This window comes from Halyomorpha halys, unplaced genomic scaffold, assembly GCF_000696795.3.
Source record: "Halyomorpha halys isolate HHAL.00 unplaced genomic scaffold, Hhal_1.1 Scaffold412.1, whole genome shotgun sequence".
In the NCBI taxonomy this organism is placed as follows: Eukaryota; Metazoa; Arthropoda; class Insecta; order Hemiptera; family Pentatomidae; genus Halyomorpha; species Halyomorpha halys.
Window position 1 is genome coordinate 142,506 of NW_027113304.1, and position 4,820 is coordinate 147,325.

The window sequence follows — 4,820 nt, forward strand, 5'->3', positions numbered from 1 at the left end:
TGCGCGTTAGCTGTCTAAGTACGTGTGTCGAACACTTCTCAAACACGAGAATCTATTTTAAGTCCATATTACCAACTATTTTTCTAATCTCCTAAAATAAAAAAATATAACAAGTTGAAGATAATTTACACATTTTTTTTTTTCAAGAGCATAGCTCCATTTTAAGGAAGTTTTGAGGAGTTATGGATGGATGTCATGGGTGGGTTATAGTAACTGTTGGGGCACAACAAAAAATTATTATTTATTTATTTGTTTATTACTATTTACAACTGTACATTATAATTCCTTTAGTAAATTTGATCTCAGTTAAATTGGAGTGTTAAGGCGTGTAGAGAAACTACCCATAGCACTGTAATGACGTTTTACATTAGCAGTTTTCGTGGCCATCTTCTTTTCAGGTGCCGTGGAGGATTGTCAGAAATGGAAGAGGAGGTAAGGTTAGAAAGGGTTTGGATGGTTAGGGAGTTTGTAATGGAAGGAATGATATCTGGTTTGGGCTAGATCGGTTGCACATGGAACATTAAGGTCTTTGTGTATGATTTTAAATTGTGACAAAGTAAGGAGCAAAGAGGATTTTACGAAGGATTTTGGATTGTAATGATTGGATACGAGAGGAATTCGAAGGTTTAGTGGACTTAAAGCTCAACTCTGTATGTCTAGATTGGCCTTATTACAGTCATGTCCTTACATCAGTCTTTTATAATGAATTGGAGGTTTAGGCCGTTTGTCCAGTAAGTGCTGTAATAGTTGAAATCAACGTGCAGTTTCCTGTCTCTTCAACCTTGCATGAGAATTCCATGTCAATCGTTTGTCCAGATGTAGTCCAACGTAGCGGATCTGTTCGACAGGGGTAAGATCTACATTACTAAAGGAGGGCAGTCGGTAGGTTTACGACGAAGGGTAAAGGAGATTTGATGAGATTTATTTTAATCCTCCAATTACGACACTATTCTTCGAGGGATTGGAGAGTTTGGGATGCAATCAAAGGGTTATTTTTAACTGTGAGTACACATATGTCATTAGCATACGTGGTGAGGATAGTGTTAGGGTTCGTAGGGATGTCAGCTGTACAGACGGTATAGACGATGGGACCGAGAATACTACCTCGAGGAACACCAGCGGAGTGAGAATAGATGGATGAATAGGAACCATTATGATTTACTTGAAATAATCTATCGATGAGAAACGAACGGATGATTAGAAAGTATGTAGATGGAAGGAATCTACGGAGTTTGTAAAGCAGTCCCGGGTGCCAGACTAGATCAAGACAACTGAAAATTAAATCATGTGTCTCCGTCACACAGTCTAAAGGACCCTATTTACATTATCGAAACCTCATCACTACTTATGAAAGAGATCGGGCTAAGATTCTTAGCTTTTTTTCGATTCCCACTCCTATCTCTATTTTCTCCCTTAATTATTTATCAAGTTCTTTAATATTTTGTATTTATTTATTATTATTTCTATATTTATTCATTGTTAATAAATGGGAACTAGTTATTTATTTCAAATAAACAAAATTAAAGGTAATTTAGAGGATGTTTTTTTTCAAAATCGATCATTTAAGCTCTGTTAGACTATTTCCATGAAAATGAGACCTACTTGATTATTAATACTACTTAATAGTACATTCATTTACCGAGTTTAATAAAAATCGTTTCAGTCGTTATTGAAACAAAAAAAAATCTATTCTCTAAAGTGCCACTTCTAAAACGTCGATTTTAAAGAAAAACTTGCAGTAACTTCCCAAGTATACACCAGCCCAAAATATGTCATTTCTTAAGACTTTTCGTATTAGAGCTAGTCTGTTACCCAGATATTACTTTGCGAAACTTGGTTTTTAAGACTCAGGAGACCTCACAGCGTGCATTCCCGTAAGGAAAGTATTTCGAATTCGAAACTTTGCGTGATAGCAACACTTTCCCTTACTATATATTCTATAAAAAGTAAGGAGAAGTAAAAATGGAAACTAAATTAATTTAACTAATTAACCAAATGTATTGAATTTCAATTACGGCTAGAGTTGAGAATGTTTCAGCCACGTCCTCCATTATAGAACGCCCTGCGGTCATACGGTTATAACAAAACAATCTCTCACCAGTGAGGTCTTATCAGAGGGACATTAACAGACATGGACACAGTAGATCAGAACGTAAGAGAGGGCAGAAGCAGCAGATTATGCAAGTGTTAGAGGAGACGGCCCATAAAGATGGACCTAAGCAAAGAGACGTGGAGATTAGAGTGACCATCGCAAACAGGAGTTCTATATGGATTTGTACAGGAGTGACCCCCTAATTAACAATTTAGATAAGAGAGAGGACTATAAAGCGGGCTCACTACACACACCATATACCAGTCAGTATTATCTCTCCACTGACCAAGCCTCGCTTAATGTTAGCCCTTTCTGTACACAACCCTTCTATATCTGACCCCCTTCGCCTTCAACCTTGTTACGCTTTGTTTTACTTTTTTTCTATCTCCCTTTTTTTAATCCCCTCCCTACATAGGGAGAACATTAGCTTAATTGCTCTGATTAAAAGTAATGGGGTAATAATTTGCGGCTTCCCCTGGCTTTAGTCTGAGAGTTTTCCACTGTGTAAACAAGCCGCTTAAAATAAAATTAAAAAAAAAAAGTTAAAGTGCGTGCAAATGATAGCTGATAATGGTAACCCAGATGAGAAGTAAATCATCCTATATCTCAGTTTCTTTTTCCCTTTTCGTAATATGAAAAAAAAAATTAACAACCAGTAAAAAAACATGAGGAGAAGATAGTAGGGGGTGCGGTCAGCAAATAAATACAAAAAAACATATTCATTTGTGCCAACGTTTCGACCTAAATTTCAGGTCTTCATTAAGGATGCCAGGTAGATATTCGAAACATCGGCAAAAATAAATAAGTTTTTGTTTATTTGTATTTATTTGCTTGTTTATATGTACTTATAATTATAATTTTTTATATATTCATATTACTGTAATGTTTACTTATACTTATTATTATTTTTCTTTATATAAACATATTTTGTACATCTTATTTTAATATTTTTTGTTCATTTTTAAATAAATCTCTTTTCACTTATATTTATGTAATGTTTAACCCTACCTTAGTTTACTTTTAGTGTACCTTATTATCGTACATTATAAAAATATTTTTAGTTGTTTTTATCATTATTAGCCCTACAAACTTCGGCAAATAAGTACTATTTTTTTGTCCTTTTTGTACCGCACCTCCGACCATCTTCTTCATATTTTGAAAACTATCGTCAATCATTTATAAATATAATTTTTTAACGGTAATACATAGGGTTCGTTGTCAAACCCATAGGTGAATCCAGAGAGGGCATGGTACAAGAGGAGAAAAAAAGCAGTTATTTCTCCCCAATATTTTATTACTTTAATAAAAACTATGTACAATTATGTATCGAAATCGATGAGTCTGGCAGAAATTGTTAGGAGGAATAAAAAATGGTAGCTGTTTAAAAACATTAAAAAAAAAAAAATAATAATTTTTCATTCCCATGTCGTTAAAACTACCTACAACACTAGAAAACTTAAGAACATCATTTATTGTAAAGTAACATTTCTAAGATATGAGCCCTAGTGGAGCTTATTACGTTCAATAGTTTTGGAGATACAATATTTTTAAAAGCTTCATTTCATAAGAAAACCTCATTAGTTAGTGAATTAATTGTGAGAAACCTATTTCTTAGGAACCATGAGACATAGAGCTGTCTATTGGGACTCAAATTAAAGGTTTTTAATGGGGTATAAAGTAGTTTATTACGTTTATCTTCGTAGGAGTAGTAGTTTTCATGATATTTGATAAAATAAAATCATTTCTAGTTGTTTGGACAAAATTTTATATGAAAAATTGATATTCATATGCGAATATCATAAAAACCAACAATGATAAACTATTTTATGGTACATTGAACTATCTTTTGATTAGTGGGAGACGTCAGTAAGTCCAATGGTTTTAGTGATATAGTTTTTGATAAACCGGCAAGTTTGTCCGGACAACTTAAATCAACAATATGTGAATTTATTTTGGAAAATATCATAAAAATAATACTCCTACGAATATAAACGACAGTATAATACATTCAGCTAGCATTTGCTTGAGTACTGGCTAACATCTGTACACGTCTCATCGATCCTGAGATGATTTCCCACAATAAATTCACTGTATACCGATTTTTCAGCATATATCTCATGAATTGTTACTTTTTAAAAAATTGCATCTCCGGAACTATTCAACGATATGAGGACTCATATTTTAGTCAATTTCTCCTACTTTAAATTATATTCTATTACGTGTTCTAGTGTAGGTAGTTTCAAAGATATGAAGCTTTGAATGAAAAATTCATTATTTTACGTTTTGTATTCCCTCTTAACTATACTTGATAGATTCATCAATTTCGACTTGTAATTATACATAGTTTTCATTAAAATATTAAAAAATTGGCGTGAAATAACAGACCTTTTTTTGCACCGGGCTCTTATATATATGTATCAGGAGCCTGATGCATATAACCACAAATCAAACATATCCAATAAATTAGCACAATTAGACCTGAAACGCATTTCTGGTGGTCTTAAAATTCTTAATAATTAGCTAATTAATTAAATTAGGTCTCGCTTCTTGTTTTACATCTATAAATCTTTAACGGTGTACTCTAGCGAAAAAGTTTAATCTATTAAATAGTATTGAATTCTGCGTCTAATGAGTGCTATAAAATGTTATTTGACCTACTATAACCGATTAGTTCATAACCTACTATAAATCATGAACCAAAAAACGAAACTTTTTTCAAATTTTACAA